The 27,830-nt window shown below is 43.1% G+C and overlaps 1 protein-coding gene and 1 pseudogene across 1 annotated transcript in view; both read left to right on the forward strand.

Moving 5' to 3' along the window:
- Positions 1–27,830, forward strand: part of SASH1 (SAM and SH3 domain containing 1) — an 856,260-nt gene that overhangs the window by 601,422 nt on the left and 227,008 nt on the right. The gene's annotated exons all lie outside the window — the stretch shown is intronic.
- Positions 12,082–13,661, forward strand: LOC112401548 (60S ribosomal protein L35a-like; annotated as a pseudogene).

The following is a 27,830-nucleotide window of genomic DNA, read 5'->3' on the forward strand; positions in this document are numbered from 1 at the left end:
ATTCTAATGTGCAGACAGGGGTGAGAATCACTGACTTCATTTGAATATTGTGAAATAAAATAATAAACTCAAGTTTTGGTGTGGACCAGGGGAATGGGACAGTCGTAACTAAAACTTTTTCCCCTACAAAAGATATATATTGTACAGCTCTATAAAGCCTAAGTTATTACTTTTAGCTCTCGTGGGAAAGTGAAGCAGATCAGGTTTAATGTAAATAACATCCTGACAAGTTACTAAGGCAAACCTGAAGGGAAAATGTTAACTGCTGATATTCAAGTTGCAAAACTCAGCTCAATGCTAATTGTGCATTGCAACAGATAATTCCACTCCTCACTGTTTCGAAAGCATCAAACTGCCAGAATCACTGGTCTGTCAGTTCCCACTGAACATTCTAACATTGCCTTGAAAAGTTACATCTTGCAGAATCTTCCCACTTCCCCTGGGGCCACATCCACTTGCCTGGCCTAGCAATTCACTGTAAAACTTTCCTCCTTCCTAGTTGCTGCACTGTTGGAGTCCCGCCTTTGTCTCAGCTTTACTTGAGCCATGAGTACTGTCACTATTGAATAGAGACTATGTTTGATTCTGAGCTTGTTAAGACAAAAGATAATGGAGATTGATTTTAATTAATATATAGCTTCAGAGTATTTGCATTTCCTTCATAATGGTTTTATAAAACGTACTCACTTCCAAACTTTGCCAGATAAGGCATTTGAGAATAATGGTGCTGGATCCGGTCTGAATTTTATCTTTGGAAACTATTATCAACTTGCTCTATGTAATAATGCTTGCTTTAATATGCATTCACTATGCCCATTTCTTCTCATTTCCCTTTATTTTGTTTCCCTTTATTTTTGATAATGTGCCTTAAGAGAGAGAATCAGTGTAGCCTAACTTTTTGGAAATAATAGCACATTATTTCTTCATCTGTTCTGATTTGGGGAAAAGTTCTTAAGATTAATAAGAGGGTATATCGTAAATGCTTGGATTGGCACGCCCTGTGGAGGAGCTGGTAGAGTAACAGAGGTGACCCCAACTCCTGTGATGAGTCAGCACACGGTACCTTGAATAAAAACAGAGCCATGGGTGTTCCCAGGTGTGCACCCTCCCCAACACTGGGCTTCTTTAGGTTTTTATATTTTTTTGTACTTTGTGTGCTTTGTTGAATCAGTCGTGTTACATTGTGTGTTGGAATGGAGGGGGCGAGAAGGCATCTTTAAAACTACAAAAATAAGGGCTTCCCTGGTGGCGCGGTGGTTGAGAGTCCGCCTGCCGATGCAGGGGACACGGGTTCGTGCCCTGGTCCGGGAAGATCCCACATGCCGCGGAGCGGCTGGGCCCGTGAGCCACGGCCGCTGAGCCTGTGCATCCGGAGCCTGTGCTCCGCAACGGGAGAGGCCACAGCAGTGAGAGGCCCGCGTACCTCAAAAAAAAAAAAAAAACTACAAAAATAATGCTGCTGATGGCTTTTGTCCACTGTCAGCCCAGTCTCAATGGTCGTTTCTTCCAGCTCTCACAGTCTTAAACCCTAGAGTACCTTGATTTGTTTGAGTGTTTGCCACATAGTAGGATGTAAGACAATGCACAGTCATTGTTCAAAGGGTGCCAGTTGTTAGTCTGCTTGGTCTGCTGTAACGTTACTACGTTACAGTACCACAGATACGGTACCACAGATGGGGTGGTTTAAACAACAGCAGTTTATTGTCTCATAGTTCTGGAGGCCAGAAGTCCAGAAACAAGATGTTGGCAGGGTTGGTTCCTTCTGAGGGCTGTGAAGGAAGGCTCTGTTCCAGGCCTCTCTCCTTGGCTTGTACATTGCTGTCTTCTTGTTCCCATGGCATTCTCCCTAAGCATGTCTCTGTGTCCAGGTTTCCCCATTTTATAAGGACACCAGTCACATTGAATTCATGCCCACCCCAATGATTTGATTAAGTTACCTCTGTAAAGACCCTATCTCCAAAGAAGATCATATTCTGAGGTACCGGGGTTAGGCCTCACCTCATGAATTTGGGAGGTGGCACACACAGTTCAACCCACAATGCCAGTGTTACACATGGTTTTTTTTTTTTTGTTTGTTTGTTTGTTTTTTTTATTTTTTGGTACGCGGGCCTCTCACTGTTGTGGCCTCTCCCATTGCAGAGCACAGGCTCTCGGGCGCGCAGGCTCAGCGGCCATGGCTCACGCCCAGCCGCTCTGCGGCATGTGGGATCTTCCCAGACCAGAGACGAACCCGCGTCCCCTGCATCGGCAGGTGGACTCTCAACCACTGCGCCACCAGGGAAGCCCTACACATGGTTTTTTAAATGTTCATATATTATCAAATTATCGCTGAGAATGTAAATAAGTTTGTGGAAAGGAAATGTTTATCATTATGATGTTATGTAACAGGACTTTACTGGTATATCTGAGCTCTTTTCTGCAGGTGAGTGAGGATCTCCCACAGTTGCAAAAAAAGATCGTATCACAGGTTAACTGCAGATCTGCCTGATCTCCAGTTGTTATCAGATGTACACTGAGTTTATAGTCTTGGCTTCAGTGCTTCTGAGAGTCAAACTCTAAAATAAAAGCTACATCCTATGGGGTAGAATTTCTTTTTTGATTATTGGGCGACTAAGAGGATGGAGAGACCAATGCCCTCCTTGTAGAGATGAGGAAATGGACACCTAGAAAACAGAAGTCAGGTGGCCAAGGCCTCAAAGCTAAGTAGTAGAAGTAGTAGCCCTGGAACTAGACTCATAATTCCATGCTTTTTTCACCACATCACACTCTCCATCCTCCATACCAGGTATCCCCCACCTTAACCCTACCTATCGAAACTACCCACTGCTCACTGACAACGTCTGACTTTCCTTACCTCATTTAATTAAAAAAAAAAAAATTAACTAATCCTAATAACTTTGCTAAGTGAGTACATTACTGACGCCCGTAAGCAGGGTGACAATTCTGGAGTATGCCTTAGCTAACTGTTTCCCCAGAAGCCCATAAAACCAAAAAAATAAATAAATAAATAAATCTAGGTGTCTGATTTGGATAAGGTAGTAGCTTTCTTTACCCTTCAGATCCAACTTTTCAGCTAAAACCTGCCTTGTGGCCATACTTATAAATATATGCTTCAAGGTGGAAAAAAATTTTGTCTGAGATGTCCACCTAGTGGCATTTAGTGATTATTCTTGAAAACAAAAGAAAGAAAAGCCCTTTACCCTCTGTTCTCTACCAAGTCTTGATGAATGCATCATAACTGATACGTGAGGTTTGGATTTTAGAGACCACCTAATTCAGCCACTTTACCAATGGAACTGTGGCCTGGGCAGTGGCTTGTCCACAGCCACTGAGTTAAAGAAACCTGGGGACAGGTCCCTTTATGTCCCATCCAGAATTCTTAACACCCTCGTGTAATGCTGCTTCATGGTTATTTAGCACATGTGTAAGCTAGTGGAAGTTTAATCTCTGTCTCCCCATGAAGGTAAGAAAAACTGTAGCTATAGTGTTCATTGGTGGGTGACTTAATGCTTTGCCACGTAGCTTCATTATGTCACACTCATTAATTTTAAAGAATAGACTGTGTTTTCTAAATATATAATGAACTGTGACTATTTTCTGACTCTTCACTAGTGTTACTTATACCTAAACTTATCTGTGGGTGCTTTATGAGGAAAGTTTTGTTTAAAAATCTTAAAATTTTTCCTTCAGATTTTTTGCAAGTTAGTAGTTTTTTTTTAAACCTCTTTTCAGGTTTATTAAATGGGGTTAAACTATACTAAGCACCCGCTATGGGTTTTTTTTGAGTCTTAAATCCTGGCGAATGAGCCAGCCCTACAGAGTGGTCTCCGAACAGAGGGTGCTCCGAGTTGTAGGCAGTTCATGCCACGGGAACACTAATTCTAGAACATTAAACTTATCATGTTAAGTTGATTTCTGGATGTTTCTCTGTGGAAGTCTTGGAATAATCCTCCCCTTCCTTCCTTTGAGCCAAGAAAACTCTGAACCAGAACAATTCAATTTCAATTTGTGGAAAAGCTCTACTCCATGGACTAAACGTAGTGCTAAGACAGATTGGTGGGGGACGGGGGGCAGGAACATTTTGATCACTTTGGCATGTTACAAAAATATCTGAATTCGCTCTGAGATGTATTTACAAGCTCTGTTTCTGAGGAGTATTTGCAAGCCTCGTTCTCAAGCCTGGGAACCTCAGGAGCAAAACCTGCTTTTGAGCCATAGTTCTTGTGTTATATGTTAAGCATTTGGAAGGAACCCCAAGGAGGCCTCAGGAAGCAGTTACTGCCTCTTGACTTATCATCCTAAAGGCGATTTGTTTAAAGTTGATAATCCCTAGAGCTACAAGAGTGTCCCACATCTGCCCTGAATTGAAAACAGATTGCCATTAAGAGCCTTACATCAGCGCTGCGAATTCATTCGATCTGAGTCAGAAAGGAAGTTGGAGAACATTTGAACGTATGGCCTGATAGCAACACGGCAGCTCCCTTCATGGAGGACCTAGACGGCAGGGTATGTAGGCTGTGTGTTTTCAAACTTTAAGACTGCTTTTCTGTAAGGAAATGTCCTTCTGACCTTTGGGCAGGAATATTCGGGAGGGGACTGTTACAGCTAACAGGTATAAAGTAACCGTCAGTCTGTGGGCTTTTCAGTGCCACCAATGAATCGATCAGAATTCCAAGAGGCTAAGAAGCCTCCGCTGTCCAGAAATTTCTCTGCCAGGTTTTTGCGTTTTTGTGACTTATCATTTATATAAGATACATTCAAAAATTATGTAGATATTTATATAAAATTCTCCCCCCCCAGACTCTAAAACGATTCTGGAAGCCAAGAAAAGTTTTTACTGTTAAAAAGCGAGAGCTTTTCTACCCTCAGCTTATCTATGAAATTATTTTAAAGTATTTCCACATATGCCAGGAATGAAGGATGGAACTCTGAACTTCATATTCCAAGCCTCAGGGGACCGGGACCATCTGATTAACTATTTAGCATTTAATATCCTACTGAAGTCTTCTTCTCAGCCGGCTGAACAACTTTTTTCCTTCTTTTTCTGTTGAAAAATTTCTGTTATAGAATGTGAGGTTCTTTTTCTTCTAAATTAAAAAGGAGATTAGATTTGTTCATCAAAAATGATTAAAGGAAAAAGAAGGCAACAGTGGTTATGAACAAGGGTCTGAGTACCCCACAGCTTGAGGCATAGATGCTGAGTTCCCCTCCGCCCCTCCACCCCCATAATCCCCCGCCCCAGCCAGGCTCCGGAGGCCCTTCTGGCTCCTTCTCCGGGTCTGGACTGGGCTTTGGTGAGTGGAGGCCTCTCGAGTTACTTCCAGAAGCCTATTCTGCTCACCCTTTTCTCTGAGAAGCTGAGGACAGTGCCTGGTACAGCTGATACCCAATAAATACGTGTTGAATGAAAATAGCGTTGTGGAAGGGAACCCTGGAAGAAGTATCAGTCTGAACATATGAAGCTAGTGAAACTCTCTTTGGGTCAATTTCCACTCACTTTCTTGGCAAGATTGACACCAGAACTAAAGTATAGAAGGTGACGAGTAATTGAGAGAAACGTGCTAGAGTGTCAGTTAGAGCAACTACATATAAAATGTGTGATTCCGCGGTTGTGAGATTAATAAAGTAAAGAAATGAAATATGAGTCTTGAGAGGTAACAGTTGCCCTACGAGAGTGTTCAAGAGTCCGAGGAAAGCTGGTACAGGAGAAAGTGAACAAACACAGCTGGCCGGCTTCCCCTTCAACTCAGTGCAGATGTGCTCATCAAAAATGTTCCGATAGCACAAAGCCTGTCCCTGTTACATGTGCTTCCCCCAGTTTCAGAAAAAATACATTAAGAGCAGCCCAGTTGGCAGGTAAGATTTTCAGTCCAAATGCCAATGTACTGTTCCCTCTTGACTGGTTGCCCACAGTTCTTGAAAGGGGGAAGGTTTTTCAGATGCCAAAAATTGAGTGCAGACTGTGTCATGGGACTATGCTCTCTTAATCCCAGCGAGACAGAGGCTCCCTTTTAGAAAAGGAAGCACATTTGGGTTTTTGTGCCGGAGGATGCAAAAAGATGTATTGATCAACTCAGACAGAAGGGGGAATTCTCAGGCTTAGAAACATGGCTTCTGTCCTAGCTGAGGAGACTGGCGAGTGAGCCTTGAAATCTATAGAAACATTTCCAGTTCAGACCACCTTCCTCTCTGGCAGATGAGTATACAGATATAGATATTTATATAGAGATACAGCTATATTTATATGTATCTTAATTTCACTAACTTACTTAATCTCAACCCCAGAAGTTCGGGAAGAAAATAAAAGTAATGTTGCAGAGACTTCAGGGTGAAACCCATGTCAGAAATTTAACTTCTAGGGAGTTCACTGGTGGTTCAGTGATTAGGACTCCATGCTTTCGCTACCGAGGGCTCGGCTTTAATCCCTGGTCGGGGACCTAAGATCTAAGATCCAAAAAGCCTCACAGCACAGCCAAAAAAAAGAAAAGAAATTTAACCTCTATTACCTCAAGTAAAATTCACCTCCAGAAAGCTCTCTTGCCTCTTTTAGAGTAACAAGCAAGTCTTCATTTGGGGCCATATCCTCTTTCCCTGCCCTGTGTTTGAACATCAGGCCTGTCTCTAAGGCTGTGCCACTATATGCCAAGTCACAGCCTCATGGCTCTCCAGAGTTTTGTAAACCATTGTTTGGAATTCAGAACACATTATCCCCCAGAAACAAGGTTAGGCTCCCAGCTCAACTCCTGAATGCAAATTTATCCCAAAATATAATTTGTTGCAACTTTCTGGAAATGGACAGAAGGACCTTCTATCATTTTGTTTAATGGCATTGAAGAATCAATTTTACAATGAACTGTAATAATGCATTTGAGAGCATTTTTAGTACCCTTGAGAATTAATTATTGGCCTTGCATACCGTTCCTTTCTTTACCCAAACCCACCTATCCTAGGTGCTTAGTCTCCTGTTACTCCTTTGAATGGTACTCTAGGTAGGAGTCCTAGCAAATTATTTGCGTGTACTTTTCCATTTGTAGTTGCTTTTGCCTGGAATATCCTCTTCCTCTTCTGGTTCCTGGCAAACTCTTGATCAGCTCAAACACTAACACAGTTAAAACTCTTCTGTGATGCCCCAGTCAAACTCTCACTTCTCTCCTCCCTTGGACATAAACTCTTCTGAGAAAACTTTGCACGAGTTCAGGTGATTCCTTCCCTGACCTTCTAAAGTACCAGAGATCCTAGTTTTAAAAGTTGCCCCTAGGAAAAGTTAGAAATTCCCCTCCCCCCCTCCTGCATTTCTCTAAAACCTTATAAGTACCACTATGTATTAACATTCACCACATTATATTGTAAATTTTTATTTACACGTGGCCCCCTTCCCTAGACTGAGAACTCCTTAAAGATAGGGATTTCTTCAGGACTTATTACAATGCTGGAATATATTAATAGTAAATAATTAATAAAAGGATAGATGGATGGATGGATGGATGCAGTGAGCGCTGGATAAAAAGTTCATTTATTTAGAGGAGGATGAAGAGCTATATAGAAACTTCTATGGAATTCTGAATGGAACTTGTAGTTTCAAGGGCATGACATTGATGAAATTTGACCATTATTATTTTACTTCTACGGTTATGTAAGGGAGGCATTATGAATAGTGGGAAGAGAATGGAGCTTGGAATAAGAATGTATGGGTTCTAACTCTAGTTCTCTACTTTCCAGTTATGTGGTCTTGGGTAAGTTATTTACCTCTCTATTTTTGCTTTTCTTCATCTGTAAGCTGGGGGTAATACCTAACTTCAAGGAGTTACCATGAGCATCAAATGATAATCCACCTAAAAGCTCTAGTCTAGTGCTTAACCCACATGAGGTAGAAGGTAAGTGGTCATAAAATATGGATCAAAATCTGAGATGGCAGACATAGAACTTTGAAACCAGGAGGACTCTGGGCCCCTTCCTTCCAGCCTTGGACACTCTCCTTTTGCAACTTCCCCCCTTCATTTTGTTGCAGACTGTCAATAGCCTGATTCTAGCTTTTACCAGCCACTTCCCACATCGCTTGGGTGATTAAAAATGAAATAAACTTGAAAGTGTGAGGGAAAAGAAGAAGAGGGTTCAGGGGATTTGTGAGTTAAGTATTGGGAAAAAAATTTCCCAAAGCAGAATTAAGTCGGCTATGATGGAGGAAGAAGGAAAATTGTATGTACGTGCAAAGAAACGAGCGAGGGGCTGAGGAGAAAGCTGTTTGGTAGAGGTGGCTGCAAAGTGAAAGGAAGAGATGCGCACTTGCATTGCTGGGAAATTGCATTCTGGGATTCTAAAAGGGGCAATTGTGGGTGTCTTTGTTTTTATTTTTTTATACAGCAGGTTCTTATTAGTTATCCACTTTATACATATTAGTGTATATATATCAGTCCCAATAAAAGGAGCAACTGTCCATTTACCATACCTACGAATGCACTCCTGTGCATTGGTAACTAAACAGCACCTTGTGTGATTTCAAATAGTTCACGTAAATAAAAATGATAGAAATACATTCCTGACTGACATTTAATGTACCACTTACCAGGTGCCAGGCACTGTTCTTAGCTCTTGACCCATATTAGCTCATTTTATCCTCACAACAACCCTGTGAGGTGGGTACATACAATCCTTATTTTACTGTTAAGGAAAGACAACACACTGGGATGTATGGGAGCCACTGCTCGAGCCCAGGCAGTCTGGTCCCAGAGCCTGCACACTTCACGCAAGAATGTACCTGCAGGGGCTTCCCTGGTGGCGCAGTGGTTAAGAATCCGCCTGCCAATGCAGGGGACACGGGTTCAAGCCCTGGTCCAGGAAGATCCCACGTGCTGCAGAGCAACTAAGCCCATGCACCACAACTACTGAGCCTGCGCTCTAGAGCCCGTGTGCCACAACTACTGAGCCCTCCTGCCACAACTACTGAAGCCCGCGTGCCTACAGCCTGTGCTCCACAACAAGAGAAGCCACCACAATTGCGAAGTCCACGCACTGCAACACAGAGTAGACCCCGCTCGCCGCAACTAGAGAAAGCCCACACGCAGCAACAGAGACTCAACAACAAAGACCCAAAGCAGCCAAAAATAAATAAATAAATATTTTTTAAAAAGAATGTACCTGCAGCTGATGTGGCTTATCGCACAATCAGGTGGCCGATTCAGCCGTCACGGTCAGCAACGTCGTGAAGTCCACTTTGGTGATGACCATCCCTATGGATGTGCTTTTCAAAATATAATTTTAATGCCTGAAAAGTTAGAATGGTAGAATTTTATAGCATGGAAGGACATTTAGTTCATCATGCCCAGACCAGTAAGTCAGCCTCAGGGACACTCATCAGAATCTCTGGGGACCCACAGCGGTTGAGGGTCAGATGAGCTTAGCCACCCACCTAGCACTGCAGTGTCGGAAGGACATCATCTTTATTCCAGATGATGTCCAGGGAATTCTAAAAAAATTCTTTCTGAAATTAGGTTGACACCCCAGTAGTTTTCCAAATACGAAAATAGATACAGTTGTGCTTTTTTTTTTTTAAAGAATCATCTATTTTTGACCTATTAAAAAAGTAACAAAGTATACAGTTTGTGAGCATTGAGTTTGACAGGTCCATGTTCTAAAGTCATTCCATTACTCATACGCCTAACGCTGAGCTCTTACCTCTCCCTCAAATTGCTCTGAGCAATTTGATTCCGTTTTCTCCCATCAAAAATAGGGACAAAAAAAAAATAGGGACACATTCAACTAGTTAACAAATTTCACAAATTCTGATCCAAGGATGTGTTAGGCAGGCAGAAAGAATGTAATTCTCCCTTTTGCTACCTGTTTGGATTATTATAAGCATTTCTACAATTAATAAAGTAACTACAAATGCTACAAAGTTATCTATCTCTCTAGCTGTTTTAGTCATTCCTATTTTAAGCCTTTCACATGCCCCACTGATGTTTTAGGGCATAGTTTTTGGATGAATAGTGAGGTAAGCTTGCTGGAGAAGTTACCAGAAGTTTTACCTGCCTCCAATACTTCCACTTAGTGACCCGTGACCCACCTGAGTTCTTTCCTTTGACTCAAGAGATCAAGGAAACATAGCATTTGGCAAAAATAGGGAGCCAGGAGGAGCCCCACCTCCTCCTTGGACAGCAGTGGTGGGAGAGGAAGTAGGAAAAGAGGAATTGGGTAGTAAGTGGGTTGCCTAGGTGTCTGTCTTCATTTTTTACTCATTACAGCCTGGCAGGAGAATATCTTATGTAACATCAGTCCCCTACGGAGCATTTTTACAACCATTCAGGTGTCCTGGAAATAAACATCATTAAATTAAATTCAGTTTTAATTTAATTTAAATTCTGAATAAAAGGCTTTTTACATAAACTGACTTAAAAGAGCTTAACTATTCAAAAATAGGTCAAAAGGCACTTTCAAGTGTCCAAAACAATCCCATCTTTTTTAAAAAATCGTGCAAGTTCAAGCAATACCTAACAGAAATACAAAATTAAGTTAGATGTGCCCTTTAAGGAACTAATTTTCTTTTTTTTTTTCTGGTACGCTGGCCTCTCACAGTTGTGGCCTCTCCCGTTGCAGAGCCCAGGCTCCGGACGCGCAGGCTCAGCGGCCATGGCTCACGAGCCCAGCCGCTCCGCGGCGTGTGGGATCTTCCCGGACCGGGGCAGAACCCGTGTCCCCTGCATCGGCAGGCGGACTCTCAACCACTGCGCCACCAGGGAAGCCCCGGAACTAATTGTTTAAAACCATCAAACTGCTCCAAAATGCCAAGAAAACACAGGACACTAAAATGAAGTCCAGATTCTCAAACAGAGTTTGAATTTTAAGCGAACTCTTCGTTGGCAAATGGATATTTAAGAGTCTGGTTTTAGAACGACTAGCTACCTAGCAGGATTATTGTGAAGCTAAGATGAGATTTAATGAATTTCAGTCTCCCAGTCCAGCACATAATGAACAGTCACTAGTATTTTGTTGAATGAATGCTGAATAATTCTGTTTTTTTAATTTATTTTATTCAAGTATAGTTGATTTAGACTGTTGTGTTAATTTCTGCTATATAGCAAGCGGTTCAGTTATACACATATTTACATTCTTTTTCATATTCTTTTCCATAATGGTTTATCACACGATATTGAATATAGTTCCCCGTGCTACTCAGTAGGACCTTGTTGTTTATCCATTCTATATATAATAGTTTGCGTCTGCTAATCCCAACCTCCCAGTCCATCCCTCCCCCACCCACCCCCTCTTGGCAACCACAGGTCTGTTCTCTATGTCTGTGAATCTGTTTCTGTTTTGTAGGTAAGTTCATTTGTGTCATACTTTAGATTTCACATATAAGTGATATCGTATGGTATTTGTCTTTCTCTTTCTGACTTACTTCACTCAGTATGATAATCCCTAGGTCCATCCATGTTGCTGCCAATGGCATTATTTCATTCTTTTTTAATGGCTGAGTAGTATTCCGTTCTATATATGTACCACATCTTCTTTATCCATTCATCTGTCGATGGACACTTAGGTTGCTTCCATGTCTTGGCTATTGTGAATAGTGCTGCTATGAACACAGGGGTGCGTGTATCTTTTGAATTATATTTTTGTCTGGATATATGCCCAGGAGTGGGATTGATGGATCATATGGTAATTCTATTTTTAGTTTTTTGAGGAACCTCCATACTGTTTTCCATAGTGGCTGCACCAATTTACATTCCCATCAACAGTGTAGAAGGGTTCCCTTTCCTCTACACCTTCTCCAATGATGAATAATTCTGAACTCATGAAGCCAAGCCAACTCAGCTATCCTCTCAGGTCCTAGCTGACACCTTAGCACGGGTTATTCCTCAGATTACATAAAAACAACACTTCCTAGAAAGGGCAGATCCCCAGGAAACAGAAATCCCGTTTCTGAAACTTGTTTTCTAACCTTTTATGAAAGGGTAATGTAAGAGTTATGACTGCGTTGCTCTGAGAATTAAAGGATATCATGTTCATCCATTCATTCATTGGTTTATTTAAAAAATATTGATTGTGTGTTTTCAGTGCATCAAGTATTATTCTTGTGCTTGGGAGATGGATGTAGACAAGGCAGGTGAGGGCTCTACCTGCATGGAAATTATATTCTATCAAAGAGCTCCTGGTGTGTTACTCCTGCTGTCACAGCTGTCACCAAGCACTGAACAACCCCTGGGGATGGGCAGCAAAGTGCCCTGGAAAGAGCAGTCAGCTTGGAAGTTAGACTGATGCCTCCTTGAATCTAGGCTCCACATCTTGTCAGCTGAGTTTCCTGGGAAAAGTTTCTGAGCCACAGTCCTTGTCTGTAAAATGGGTATAATAACGCCTACCTTGCAGGGATTCTGTGAAGATGAAATGAGACATATTGAGTGTAAAGTACACACAGTAGGTCCTCAGTAAATGGTAACCTTTTATTACCTTAATGAAGAAATAGATCAAAAGAGTGTCACAGAAGAAGGATATCTTGGGATAAGAAAATTTGATGGGCAGTTGTTTCCTCTGAGCACATTCTACAAAAGAGATACCTTTTCAGCCATTTTTGAGATAGACTGTTGATATGGAGCGTGTTGAAAGTGTGATAATAAGACATAGGAGAAGCATGATGTCTCGTTATACATACTACATTGCATTAACATATGTTCTTTGTCGCCACTCCCTCCTCAAATCGCAGCAAAATTGAAATAAGGAGGGAAATAAAATAAAACCACAAGAACAGCAATGATGCGGGGTAGGGGGCTGGATAACAGAAATGAGAAATGCCAACAAAAGTTGGGAAGATTGAACACAGATTGAGGGAAACAGTAGCAACTGATGTGGAATATAACGGAGGCAAATGAAAATTAATTACATGGGGTGTGGGGTGTGGAGAACACCCACAGGAACAAGCGTATTGGAACTGAGAACCCTAAGAAGGTTCTGGGAAAGGAAGCCCCACAATGCAGTGCTTCCAATCTGATTTCTGGTGCCTCAGTCTTAAGTATAAACAAAGAATCATCAGATAACAGGAGAAAGCAGTGGACGTGAAAGACAGCTAAACAGATGGGTGGGGAAAATGAACTCAAAGGTAGCAGAGACAATCTGAGGGACAGAATTGCATCGAAAATACACACTGAGGCTCTTTCAGCCATCTTGGAGCCTGTGGAGGCCTGCTGGGAACAGGACTTCTAAAACGACATATATCTGGAAGGCTATGGTCCAAGGCCTTTTTTGCTGGCTAGAAGCGGGGTCCCTGGAACCAGAGGGAGCACACAGCTTTTCTGAAAATTGAAGGTGTATATGCTCGAGATGAAACTAAATTCTGTCTAGCCAAGAGATGTGCTTTTGTGTACAAAGCAAAGAACATAGTAACTTCTTTTTCGGCCGTGCCCCATGGCTTGCAAGATCTTAGTTCCCAGACCAGGGACTGAACCTGGGCCCTCAGCAGTGAAAGCACAGAGTCCTAACCACTGGACCACCAGGGAATTCCCAGAACACAGTAACTCCTGGTGGGAAAACCCAACAAAACCAGAGTAGTCTGGGGAAAGATAACTCAAGTTCATGGTACCAGCGGCACCATTGGTGCCAAATTCCAAAGCAACCTTCCTCCTAAGGCCATTGGACACAGAATCCATGTGATGCTGTACCCTTCGAAGATTTAAACTTATTGAAAAGTGAATAAATAAAAGTATGGATTTGTTCTCTTGTATTTTTGTTTATGTGTATACATACATGTATATACACACTGAGTATGCTCAGTGAGGCAAGAGGAAGAAAAACAAATACAATTAAAAAAAAAAAAGAATATTCTGAAAACAGAAAGAATTTTTAAGAGGCTTCGAAGATAAAGTTTAGGAAATTTGACAGAACTAGATAGGAAATGGGACAGAGTCTAAGGAAATTAGATGGTCAGTCCAATAGGTCAAATATCCAAATAATAAGTTCTGGAAAGAGAGAGCTGAAAAAACAAAATGGAAGAAATCAATGAAACAATAAACAAAAATTTCCCGGAAGTAAAAGGAGTTTCCTGATTAGAAAGACCCACCTAGCACCCAACATAGAGAATAAGGCACATCGTTGTGAAATTTCAGAACACTAGGGGTAAACAGAAGACCCTAAAGGCTGCCAGAAAGCAAAAAGAAGGTCACATAAACCATCTGGAATCTGAATGGCATTGACTGCTCAACAGTAACCCTAAAAGCCAAGAACAGTAATTTCCAAATTCCGAGGTACAAATGACTTCTAACCTAGAAATGGTCAAGTGTGGGGTGGACTTATAGCATATAAGGGGTCAAAATAGTTACATCGGGACTTCCCTGGTGCTGCAGTGGATAAGATCTTGCGTTCTCAATGCAGAGTACCTGGGTTCAATCCCTGAGGTAACACAATCATTACACTGGGAGGATAAAAAAAGGGAAAATAAGGAGGGGTAGGGGAAGGAGGCAGGATGGAATGTTAAATCATCATCTTTCATATTAGGAAGTCAATAGATAATGTCTGTAGCGGGGGAAAAGAATCTAAGAAATAGCAGGATAGGCACATAATTTAGAAAGATGACAATGCCAGCAACAAACAAATAAAAGAAGCAAAAGAGCTAAGAGTGGTTGTGTCAGGGAAGGAGCAGGTGAAGAAGGGAACTCTGTGGGGGGGGGGGGAAGAAGGGGAGTAAGGCCTTGAGTACTACTTGACTTAATAAATTTTGCTTATTAACCTCAGCCTGATATTATGATGATTAAAAAGCATGTATCTATACACATATCAAACAGATACATATAAAAACATCTTTAAATATATTTTAAAAATATGTAAATATATATCAAACATCTTTAAAGCATTTATAGTTTTGTTTTGTTTTGTTTTTCTTTATGTTGTGTATTTTATTTATTATTATTTTTGGCTGCGTTGGGTCTTTGTTGCTGAGCGCGGGCTTTCTCTAGTGGTGAGCGGGGGCTACTCTGCGTTGCAGTGCACCAGTTTTTCATTGCAGTGGCTTCTCTTGTTGCAGAGCACGGGTTCTAGGTGCGCAGGCTTCAGTAGTTGCAGCACGGGGGCTCCGTACTTGTGGCACACGGGTTTAGTTGCTCTGTGGCATGTGGGATCTTCCCGGACCCAGGCTCAAACCCATGTCCCCTGCATTGGCAGGCGGATTCTTAACCACTGCGCCACCAGGGAAGTCCCGCATTTATAGTTTAAATAAATGTAAATATGTATTTAAAGTATGTTGAGGAATTCCCTGGCGGTCCAGTGGTTAGGACTCTGCGCTTCCACTGCAAGGGGCACGGGTTCGATCCCTGGTCAGGGAACTAAGATTCCACACGGCCAAAAATTAAATAAGATAAATAAAGTATATAAATATATTATATATATAATAAATATACATAATATATATATTTTTAACATCTGATCAAGATTGTGGTAAGGAGTCCCAGGTGGTGCCTTTTGCATTTTTGCCCTCTCCTCCATCTATAATATGTCCAGCCCTCTCCCCAGCTGCAGCCTCTGCTTCTAAGCATAGCTCATTTCTCTGCGGTGAGGACACACCTAGAGATGTATCCAGGGGGCAGGGAAGGACACTCACGTATCCCTGGAAGGAAACCTGAAGAGATTCAACCAGCTGCTTCGCAACTCTCTCTGGGGACCCCACTCCACAAGGCTTATCGTTTGATTGCAGCTAAGCCCAGGTTTATTTCTTCCTTATTCTGAGCCGTCCGCAGCTGGTTAAACTAGCCAGACACTTTCCTCTGGGGTGAATGACTGAACTGAAGAAGGAGGAGGGGACCATGAAGAAGAGAGGATCCCAGAGCAGCTCGCACTCCCTCCCACGCCCACTCTCCACCTGCCAGCTGTGACTGCTGCCCTGCGGCCACCTGGGCCCTGAGACAGCTGCCTCAGAGGCCCTGGACTCCTGCCACATACCTTCCTCCTGTGGCACGCAGGCCAGGTGGAATGTGGGCAGGGACACTGTGGGGAGGCGAGGGTGTGTGTGTGTGTGTGTGTGTGTGTGTGTGTGTGTGTGTGTGTACATGCCAGAGAAACCTCACACCCTTACCTCACATGACCATAGTTCTTCCCTACTTGGTCAGAAGCATGTGTATCTACCTGGGTCTCCTACTGGGCTTTCCTCATCTCCATCTAGTCTTGGAATAGATGACACAAAACAGGAGACACTGAATTGTTTGGGGACCAGGAACTCCAGAAGGCCCGTCCATAGCCCTGTGAGTTATTCTGTCAGCAGGAACACATTATCTAGGCTAAGGAACAAAAGTCATCCCAATTGCCAATACAGGAACATATCAGAAGATTTTTGATGACAAGAACCAATAAGCAGATAATTTTTTAGTTTTATTTTTTCCATTTTATAAAAGTAATACATACTGGGAGTTCCCTGGTGGCCTAGTGGTTAGGACTCTGTGCTTTCACCGCTGTGGCCCATGTTCAGTCCCTGGTCGGGGAACTGAGATCCCACAGGCTGTGCAGCGTGGCCAAAAAAAAAACGAGATAAAAGTAATTTATACTCAGTTGCATAAAATTAGAACTTAAAAACAAGTCCAAAGGGCCACAGTTGTACAACACAAAGGTGCCCACTATTTGCCTTGTTCTTTCAAGTCTTTTTCTTTCAGTCTCTTCCAGAGCTCTGAAATCTTATTTTATGCGTGATTTCATATTCTGATTTTCCACTTAAAATTTCATCAAATGTGTTTCCTTATACCGTTAAAAACACTTCGTAAGCATCTTTTTTTTGAAGTATATATAATATTCCAGCTCACAGATGCAGCATAATTTGCCCAATCATTCTTCTTTGTTAGGCTTTTTAAATTATTTCAAGATTTTTAAATTAGAAATAACGTTGTGATGAACCTTTGGCATATAAATCTTTGCCCTCATTTCAGATTATTTCCTCACAATAGATTCCCAGAAATGGAGCTGCTCAGTCAAGTGGTATGAACATTTTTAAGGCCAAGTAAATCTTTTTTCAGGCTGACTGTGAAAAAGATTGTTTAATATTTAATAATATTCACATTTTTCAGATGAAAACATACAAACCATTAAGTCCATACCCATGGTCCAGCTTAAGAAAGCATAAAACTTATACATCTAAAGGCACTCTGTACTTCTCACCTCTCACATGCCCTCCCTCACCTACAAACGTAGCCATTATTCTGAATTTATATTCTCACAGACTTTTTTTTAAAATAGATTTATTTATTTTTGGCTGCGTTGGGTCTTCGTTGCTGCACACCAGCTTTCTCTAGTTGCGGCGAGCGGGGGCTACTCCAAATTGCAACGCGCGGGCTTCTCATTGTGGTGGCTTCTCTTGTTGCAGAGTACGGGCTCTAGGCGCACGGGCTTCAGCAGCTGTGGCACACGGGCTCAGTAGTTGTGGCTCACAGTCTCTAGAGTGCAGCTCAGTAGTTGTGGTGCACTGGCTTAGTTGCTCCGCGGCATGTGGGATCTTCCCGGACCAGGGCTCGAACCCGTGTGCGCTGCATTGGCAGGCGGATTCTTAACCATTGCGCCACCAGGGAAGTCCCTCACAGACGTTTTAAGCAACAGAACTTCAAGAATATAGGGTCAGGAATTCCCTGGCAGTCCAGCAGTTAGGACTCCGCGCTTCCACTGCAGGGGGCATGGGTTCGATCCCCGGTCAGGGAACTAAGATGCTGCAAGCCGTACGGTGAGGCCAAACAAACAAAGAGAACTCAGGTCACTTAGCATCTTTTACAGATATAGAAATAAAAGGGTGTTTTTTTAAAAAAAAAAAAGAATATAGGGTCTTTTGGTTAGAGAATAAGAGAGGATAAGAGAGAGGGGTAAGGACACAGGGAGGGAGAGGGAGAGATTGACTTGTTTGGCCTTGAAACATAATAAGCTGGAGTAACTGTCTAAGGAAGTAGTTAGGAGGTAAAATTCAAGCAGCTCTGTACCCAATCCATACTGTACTTATGGGGTGCCCACAGGAGCAGGAACGTACGCGCACCGGAACATACGTGATGCCACCTCCTTCTCCCGCTCCGGCCCTTCTCACCTCTCCCCTCACGCCCTCATGGGAATCCCACACAGTTGTTGAACCAGTAGGTAAGGTCTGAAGTGGGACTGCCTGCATTTGAATCCAGCCTCCATCATCTGCCATCTGTGGCCTTAGAAAAGTTGCCTCCCCATTTCCAAAGTCCCCTTTTTTACCTGGAAAATGAGGATGAAGCTAACACTATCCACCTGCTACAGTTGTGACGTGGGCTAAAGGAGATAAGCACCTAGCACCCTACCACGTTTGTATTACTTTACATTGTGGCCTCTGGGTGTTTGCGGGCCCAAGAAAAGCCATTTCACAGGGTGGTAGCCAGAGGACCCTTGACAAGGTTTGGCTGAGGACATGGTATGACATTACATTTGTTTTTCAAAAAGCCATGAGACGCTATATATTTTTCTCTTTTCCACTATTTTCCTTAAGTTCCAAGATGCCTGAGTAGGGCTTCCTATGGTAATTCTGGTAGAAGTGTTTCCCCCTTTCTCTACTTTTCAAGTGAAGAAACGGTCTAAGCATGAATCACACCTGCAACCCTGAACTTACTTTTCCTATGTTCTAACCAACTGAGCCAAGAGGCTCCAATGGTTTTCAGTCCAAACACACCTAAGATGTCTGGATTATAGGTTTGGTGACCTATGATAGGCAGGTGCCTCAGATTCTTGCTCTGTTACCTGAACCTCTGGTTGTTTATACGGGTTAGAGATGGAAGGGATTGTATGGGGTAAGGATTGAAGTGTAGCGCCAGCTAAATTTAGGAATAATCCAGTGATAGTCAGTGGTTGTTAACTCTCTTACATCATGAACGTCTTTTAAAATATGATTCTTTCCTAAAGGATGTGTCCTTTCTCTTTAAAAAAGCACATGTGCATATTCACATAAAATGTTTACGCACAAGGGAGTTGAGATCTCCCTGAAGCTAATTCATGGATTCTCCAGTAAGAAAATCTGATCTTATTAGGAAACTAAGACCCGGAGAGAGAGGTCCAGAGACTTGCCCCCAGGCACACAAATATTTAGCAGCAGAAGCAGAACCGCAGCCCAGTTGTCCCATCGGCCAGTCTGCTGACCCACCCTGCCTTCCCTCCACGTGCTGCCCCAGGAGTCAGCAGGGGAAGACTAGAGGGTCAGATTTCAGGGCTGGGGCGCGAGTAGAGGTGCTGTTCTCACTCTGAGTCTCTGATGCCATCAGGATGCGGCTGAAGATCTAGAATGCGCTTTTTTTTCCTCAAGATGCCTCTGCAACACTCAGAACAATCCCCTAAGAAGTCTGTTCCTAATGGCTTCTTAAGCATCTGTAGGGTGATGGTGGGGTGCCAGTGTGATCCACTGTGGCCCTTCCTCCACCACCAACACCCACAGTGTGGCCTGGGTCAATGGCTCCTGAAGCCCTAGAAAATTAGGGATTTCAGGAACAAATATTTAGAATCTGGTGGCCTGTTACCATCAAGCATTCTACTCTGCCTCCGTTGGTGTCCAGTGGCCCCTGCTTTCCTTCTGAGCGTGTTTCAGATCTTTTCCAGGCTCCTTTGGGGATGTGCACGCCCCCTGCCACCATGGGCACGGTCTCCCCTCCTACCCTTTGCAGTGGCCCAATAACCTTCACCAGAGACAGCAGCTTACTATTGACAAGTTGTTCCCTTAATCCTGTATGAAATCTATGTTAATGCTTTCTTTGAATGTCTATATTTAAAACTATTTTATCTTGGATTTATTTTCCAAGCAGAAGGCTCCTTCATTTCCTGCTTTGTATGCACGTGTGCATGTAATTAGTGTGTGTGTGTGTGTGTGTGTGTGTGTGTGTGTGTTTATTCCTCTGTTGTTTGCAACACCCCCAGTTGGGGATCATTTGTAAATTCAGTTAATGAGCATTTAACACATTCCCTTTGATGAAGCTGTTAAATCTGGTCCCCACGCTGGCACCCCACCAGACACTTCCCCCTCTCCCAAGCCATTTGTGTTTACCTATTCTCAACTACTTAGTTATGGTTCCTTGTTTGTTGGCACAATATCGAACTAACCTTTTGTCCTGTCCGGAACACGGAGAGCTTCAGTTTTGTGAGAAAATGATTAAATCTGTATTCAAAGCAAATTTACTTTACTAGTGGGCTTTCATTTTCCCCAAGCAAAATAGACTGTAGGCAGAACAAACATTCCAGGGTCACCCACACCAGGCATGTGGCAGCGACACATCAGCTATGGCTGCGGGCTTTTGCAAGAACACATACCAAACTCAAAACCTGGGCTCCAGCTGTCAGAGAGTTTTCCTGGATTTAATTATAACTTGATCTCTGAAGAGGGCACGTGTGTCAAGTGTGCTTTTCAATCACTTTGAGAAAGCTGATTAAGTGACAGGGCAGCCCTGGGATGTGCCTGTGAGATGAGCATCCCTGCAGCAGAGGATCATGGGAGTCATGCTTGAGCCTGTCCCAGTCCCAGAAACACAGTCTCCTAGGTTAGAGGTGTAAAAAGAAACAACACACAGGTGTCTTTAAATTGACTATTTAAAACCCAGTATAATTAAAAATACAAAAACCATGGGAAGGGATTGAACTACACATTCATCTTCACATGAAACAAGAACAACCTCCCAGCTTAGAAAAATCCCCCCACCGCTTTATTTCTTACCTGCCACGGGTGTGTGCCTCAGGCACCTTTCCCCAGCCTCAAGAATGATAGTTTAGTTCTGTAATTTCCTACCTCTCGGCAAATTCCACGCCAATCCTAGAGCTGACACATACACAGGATAAACACACACACACACACACACACACACACACACACACACACACACACACACCTGGTCGAGCCATCAGAAAAATGTCCTGGTAGCAATCAGATTATGATTTCTCACCTGGTTCTCAGCACCTGGCCCCAGAGTCTATGCTTCTAAATGCCAACATACATGTTGCCCAGATCATTTACATCCAAACCTGGCTACCTAACAAAGACCAGAGAAATTTCTTAGAGATTTCACCTTCCAGCCTTTAGGGTAGCAGAGAGGCAGTTAACTGGAAGTGGCCAAATCTCCCACAGTGTGCAACTTTTCCATTTTACTGTGCAAAACAAACAGATACTAGGTCAGTTTCAATGGATTATTTGGGTTAATTATGTCAGGTCACCTGATATAATCCATAATTTGAGAAGCATGTTATACTTTGAGCTAATAGCAGGCAGGGAAGGAGGAGGGAGGGAAAAGCTGGTGTTGACCCAGGAAGGTGGAGTAAGTGGCAGGGCAGCCCTATGATGGATGACTAACGTGCAAACACAGCCATCTGGCCATCCGTGTGTAGAGGTGTGGTCCTACCCAATCCTACCTGATTTCAGATGCCTCACAGTCTCAAGCTTAGAGCCCTTAACCTGATTTTTGCTGCTGTCTTCCTTTCCTGTTGATTTGAGGGTAAAAGGCAGTGAGATGGTTAGAGGGAGGGGCCCCCCTCCACAGGAGTCTCCAGGCCTGTCTGATGCATCTGTCTGGATGGGGCCCCCATGGAGGTCCTCACAGTAGCCAGTGGTAGCCTTTGCCATTATCCAGAGTAAACTTAAAGAGGAGGCTTTCAGGCAAATGTTTCTTTTTAAGCTGATTAGCCTCAGAGGCATAGATAATTGTTACTGATAAAGCCATTGGATTCGGAGAACAACTGAAAATAGGAACCTAGAAACAGGCGTAATGAGTATTGTACATGGGGAAATAGGAGCTGGAGATGCTACTTCCTTTAATATATAACCAGAGGGTGATTTGATTTCTATCCTGTCCGCATGCATGTGTTGTATAGCAGCTGCGAGTGCAAATAATAATCATGAACTCTGTGAGGAAAGTCTAAGTTTCAGTGCATGTGCATTTTTATCTATGATTACAGCCAACACCCTTAGCTTTTTGTCTTTGATGCCCAAACATATGGTAAGAATTTCCCTTCTCTCTCCAAGTTAAGAATTGGGAATTCAATTAAAAATTATTATTATAGATTTCAATATGTTGTACCAAAGAGATGAAAAGGCATCTTGTCTTCCAGACTACCTTTTTCTTTACACAATCCTACCCCCTACCATTCCTGACATTTTCCTGTCATTTTACTTGACCAGAATATTAGTATTTTTGATAAAAGCCCAGGATAATTAGGACAACATTTTGTAGTGTTGATTCTCTTTATTGGTGCTTTTAGAATATCGTTGGGCCCATGGTGAAGTTCTTTGAAATATTTCTCACGTGCAAGAGTAAATATCATAAAAATGCTTGGACTGTGGTGTCACATCACTGTGGACTGTGGTCCTCACATTACTAACCCCTACTGGGAAATCTTCAGAATATCTTAAAGTGATGGTCTAACCCATGTGGTCAGGTCTGGGAGCCAGGTCCCTGGGAGGATCAGCCTCCCAAACACTCATTCGTTCACTGAAAGTACAATTAAGATGGTGTCACACTGAGGGGAGCACAGTGTACCAGTTTTCAGTGTCTTTTAAATATTGAATAAACCTGAATTTCTGAAATGTAAGGGCCTTCAAGAGTATCAAAGCTTTCTCTTTACTTTTCTGGAATAAAGTTCAAGTTTGTTTAAGTCCTGTTTAGCAAAACGCAGATTATATCAGAGAAGGGGGAGAAAAGCTGAACTTTACTAAGGCATGCCAAGGCTCTGGATATGACTGAGCGCCAGCGAATTTCTCCTGTGACATGTTTTATCTTGCATTCTTCTCACTAGTTTGAATTATGACCTAACTGGGCCAAGATCGTCCAGGCTATAGAGACTTCCCAACTAAGAGCAAATACTAAATTTGGAAAGTTCCATTCTCATTCAGTAAAGTAAGAAGCTTTAAAAGCAAAGAGATCAATAGTAAAAACATGCTATTATAGAATTTCCACTAAGGTCAGTCTTGTGGCCACTACTTGTGTTGGATCGACTGAGTTGACATTGACAAATATGGGAAGTGAGTTTTGACTGTCTTCTCTCTTTAATCATCTACAATTCTTCTTTCTTTTCTCTTCTAATGGCATTTCTTTCCCTGTTCTTTTTAATTCTCTTTCCTTATCAAAACAAGACATGATAAGATATTTTCATTTCTACCTTGGCTGCAACACATTCATACCTCTGTATTGCCTTTCCCAGAGCATTTGCGCTTAAATCTGTTTTCCCTGTTTTTAGAATAAAGGGTTGTCCATGATTAAAGACATTTCAAATAACAGCATGCAGTGGAGGGAGATGTTTTAAAGGACAGAAAAGTAAAACTTTTGTTCATTTTAAGGTCTTGAAAGACCTACTTAATAGGTAGAATAGGTCACTGAGATCATATCTACTCCCATTTCTTCTACTTACCTTAATCCTCATACTTCCTCTTCTCTGAGCCAACTCTCTGAGATATGGGGGCTCAGGCCATTTTACCTGTGTTCTCTCTGCCCTCCGTTTCACCAGCTAGAGTGGACATCTGTAATTTCTATAATCTGCCCGACTCTGTAATCCCTTTTCTGATAACAGCATCCAATTTTCCTTTGCAGCCCACTATTGCCCACTATCTGTCTACGTGGTCTAGTGGGATTGACTCCACCTCCAGATCTAAAGTTTCTCCTGTGACGGAGGCCTAGCCATTCACGAGAGCACCACATGCCCACGGCCACTCTGCTTAGTTCAGGTAAGGGCCAGGCAAATCACACTTGATCTCAGGAATTTTGCTGGAACTACTGAAAAAAGAGGTGCTTTTTCCCTCCTGTTTCTGAGATGGTTGATTTAATCCTGGAGCTGCTGGTGGCCATCTTCCCGCCATGAAGATATGCCTGCCTAAGATTAAATCAACACAGAGAAAAGCAAAGCTTAGGGAAAGAGAAACACAGATCCCTAAAGATATTCCTCAGCCCTGGAATCTACCCCTGATATTTGAGTTATGGGATCCAATAAATTCCCCTTGGTTTCAACCATATATGAATAGGGTCACTGGCAACATGGAAATCCCACACTCAGTCAGCAGCCCAGGCCTAAAACTTTCTTTTCCCTTCCTGCGTCTGTCTCATCCTCTTTCACGTTAAACCCAGCCTCACTCTCATCCACAACAGTGAATCCCAGAGATTAGTCACTTCAAGCCTTCAGCATCCAGGACACCCAAGGAGACAGAAAAGTACAGCTCTAGCAGCTGCTGAAGGAACCCTTCAGGGTGTGAGTCTGGGAGAAGCACAGCAGGAGGAGAGGTACAAGGGGCATTCCTACAACCCAAGAAGCAATTATCCTAGGCTAGGGTTGGGGAAGGAGGGGACAAGGAAATCCTAACTATTGAGGGAAGGGGTGCAAGACCCACACCTGTACTGGTCAGTGCACCTGATGATGGTGGTGGTGGTGGTGGTGATGACAGATGGAATCTGGGAACACAGGTCCACACTGACACCCTTTATAGATCTTAAAAAACTAAATGTGATCAGAAAATAAAAACCTAAAAGTCTATGCACAGTCAAACCAATTACAATTATTTACGTGGAACGCATCCCATTTGTGCCTAATTACCATGAAACATAATAATGATTATGTACTTCATTAAGTATGTGTCAGATTAATTTAATTTCTTAGGTTTTATTTGATGGCATCTATAAACATACATTCATGCTCTGGGTTCCCAGTTTGTTTGTAACACATACAAATCGGTCGTCTGCCTACAACTTCAAAAAATTATAATGCCAAAGTATTTCTATCAATACTTGAGGAAATGAGGGACCAGAGATTGGTAAATAAGTGGCACTGTTCCTACAGTTTCCCTGTCAACAGGGAGGCATCACCATCATCTCTTGAACAATTACAGCCCAGTGAAGATCAGGTGGTGGAAAACTTGCCCATATTTGTTTTAGGCAAAATCACTTCAAAAGGAATAATATCAGGAAGAGCTTTAAAAAGGTGAGAGGTTGGGGAATTCTGATGGTCCTGTGGTTAGGACTCGGTGCTTTCACTGCCGGGCCTGGGTTCAGTCCCTGGTCAGGGAAGTGAAATCCCGCAAGCTGTGAGGCACGGCCAAAAAAAGAAGAGAGGTTAATGCAAAGATGAGGCTGTGTGGTAGAGGGAAAAGTGCATGGGGGTAGAGTGAGGCAGACCTGCCTTCACGCAGCCTCTCTGAGCCTCAGTGTTCAGATCTGTAAAATGGGAGTCATATATCCTACCTCACTGAGTTGATGTAAGGATCACATGAGAAGATGCAGGACTGTCCAATAAATGCTAGCTATTATCATCTTCAGAAAAACGTGGAATTCAGCATGAAGGGAGCCTTCAGTGAGCAAGACCATCCGATTCTCTCTGGCTGAATAGAACTTATAGGAAAACTGATTCACTGCATAAATATGAGCCCGAAACTCCTACATTAGTTACTTATGAAGTTATGTTTATAGGTCAAAAAATGGTCCAGTATTGGCAGTTTCACGTGGTTCAATCTAATGTGAGTAACTGAAGTTACTTCCTCCCATCTGTCCATCCTCAGTGCCTCCACCTTGTGAGAGCCATTCACCCATCTGATGAAGCAGACCAAGCTTTCTCCAAGAATGCTAAGCAAAGCCAGCTCTCAGGAGAAAACCAAGAGAGATGGAGGGACAGGCAAGATGTGACTGATCTATTAAGTAGCGAAACGCTCTTTGAAATCAAATGAAAGCCAGAAATAAGGGCTGAGGTTAAGAAAGCCACAGCTTGGGGCATAAGGTAGTTATTGTTATCTTTGTTATTGCTGGTCTCCTGGGGGCATTTGAACACTCGGTATAAGAAAAAGAACCGAAAAATCCAGACATGGCAAAGAAGAAAAGTTTAGAAGCAAGAAAAATAGATACTAAGATTTAAAAGAATTTAGTTAAGTTCCTCCTGAAAAAGAGCAGCTGGCATCTTTAACACTGGTAGCAAGGTCAGGCAGAAAAAAGAAAGAAAGAAAGAAAGAAACAATATGGAACAGGAAGGAAATACCTTTGTAAAATGTACTTAATGAAGTGTTTTTAAGTGTTACTTGAGATTAGAAGGTAGACAGAACCGTCTTCTGTGTTGATCTTTTCATAGTATCATGCAGCTGGAAGACATAGTTTAGTCTTGTTTCCTGCCTTGGGAAGCTATATAACTAAGCCATCCAATGTGAATGCTTATCCAATTCATTTTTTTTCAAGGTTTTAAACCACACCCTGCCTTGAGTTCTGAGCTTGCCTGTCACCCACCACTGGCAGAGGGTGACACCCATCTCCCCCAGGCCCCAACCCTGCTTCATCCTGGGATATGGACTAATACCACCTTCCACAGAAACTGGATTTTCTTTGGTGCATGGACATCATTACAGATATTAGCAATACTCGGCCTTCCATCACTTCTGAGCGTGTTGGCCTATGGGCTGTAGGACTCAGACACAGCCTCTAGAAGTCTCCGCACCTGGAAGAGAGCTGTGAAGGACATTCTGCTCAAATGTTGAGTCTCACGGGAGCTCAGTCACTGAGGACGTGGCTCAATCCGGGCAGAGCAACGAAGGCAAATGATATGTGAATTCCATCAATCATAGGCTCTATGCCAGGCTCTAAAAGGTCTACTCAAATCAACAGGAGCCCAGAGAGGGGAATCACATCTACCATGATCTATAATGGTCGGGAAGGGCTCACTAAACCTGCATGTAGGTCCCTACAGAGTGGCCACAGAGCACCTTGCAAACCCGAGATGATCCAAACCTTATAGGTGGTCAGTGGTGCTGACAGTGACCCTCCAGATGTGCTCAGAACCAGATCACCCCTGGACTAGCGGGAAGCAAAGAAACGGCCCTTTGTCTCCTCAGGTGTGGCTCCTTGCCTGCAACAAGTCAGCAGCCTAGGAAACATCCCCAGTGGGGTTACAATTCTGTCGATAAATGCCTGGTTCGAGGAAGTGGCCTTGAACTGTTTGCTTTTCTTCCCTTCGGAATGCAGGTGCACAGGTTGTCTTGCAAGGGCTTCAGGGAAGTCTCGGTATTCCACTTGCTGCACCTGGACCCTGGGCAGCGCTGTGAATGGGTGCTTTCCCCTGTACCTGGCACCCTTGCCCTTCTCCGCAGCTGCTCCCTCCCAGGCGGCGAGGGCAGGTAGATGCTGGAGACCCAGAGCCAGCGAGTCCTGGATGGGGAGGGGGTTTGAGAAATGTCATTTATGCCACCAGTGCTAGGCTCTAAATTTTCTATAATCTGCGTGCGCCCTGTAGCCTGTCCAAAAGGCAAAGTGAGTTAGAATCCTGGGCGAAGCCATCAGCTAGAGGCTTCCCACAGGTCACAGAACACTGTGTTTTGCCATCTGGGCTGTCACGTGGCCCCTACCTTAGTTCAACCATGCCAGTTATCCTGAGAGAAGGAAAAGGAAAGGTTCTATTCCTTTATCAGAACTTAGGGAGTATTTGCTCTTCTTATACACTCGGAGAGCATTAAGATTCATCTGGGAGCAAGAGAAACCTGAGAAAGAGTCATTGGCCTAGTTTGGGCGGCTGAATGTTTCACGGGAAATCTTGGAATTGCAGTTGGACCCTCGCCACGATTCTGGGGAGACCAAGGGGAATGTGTTCTCTGAATAGCATGACGTGTGTATGCCTGCCACACCTGGGCTGGCCCCATCAAAGAAGGATGCTTGCGAAGGGCTGGGCACTCCCATGTTTCTGGAGTGGCCCACTTAGATTTTGCACAGAGAAATTCAGTTCTGTGGCCAATGAATTCCTTTGCAGATGTGTTTTTGGCCACAAGAGAAGGCAGACAAGAATACAAATGAGGCCACAGAGCCAGGAAACTGTCACACGGTTGGCGACCAAATGGAGACCAGTGGCAGAATCCAGGAATAGTTGAGAATACGTTCTTCACGGTCAGAATTGTA

Source organism: Neophocaena asiaeorientalis, unplaced genomic scaffold (assembly GCF_003031525.2).
Source record: "Neophocaena asiaeorientalis asiaeorientalis breed wild unplaced genomic scaffold, Neophocaena_asiaeorientalis_V1.1 scaffold123, whole genome shotgun sequence".
NCBI lineage: Eukaryota > Metazoa > Chordata > Mammalia > Artiodactyla > Phocoenidae > Neophocaena > Neophocaena asiaeorientalis.